Below are 438 nucleotides of genomic sequence, written 5' to 3' on the forward strand. Positions count from 1 at the left end.
ATAAATATATTAGATTTTATATATTAATATTATATAATTTTAAAAATTAAAAATAAAATTAATAAAAATAAATATAAATAAAAAATATAATATAATATTAATATATAAAATATATATATATAATATATTAAATAATTATATATTTAAAATTTAAAATATAATAGTATATTTTTATAAAATATATATAATTTTATATTTAAAATTAATTTTAAAAAATATATTTTTTATATAATATATTATATTATATATATATATTTTTATATATTTTAAAAAATATATATAATTATATTATAAAATATTATATATAATTTTATTTTAATATATTATATAATTTTAAAATTTTTTTTTAAATAATATTTATATAATATATATATATAATATATTTTAAAAAATATTTTATTGTTAAATTTTTAAAAATTTTTAAAATTTAAAAAAATA

This window comes from Penaeus monodon, chromosome 19 (assembly GCF_015228065.2).
Source record: "Penaeus monodon isolate SGIC_2016 chromosome 19, NSTDA_Pmon_1, whole genome shotgun sequence".
Classification (NCBI taxonomy): domain Eukaryota; kingdom Metazoa; phylum Arthropoda; class Malacostraca; order Decapoda; family Penaeidae; genus Penaeus; species Penaeus monodon.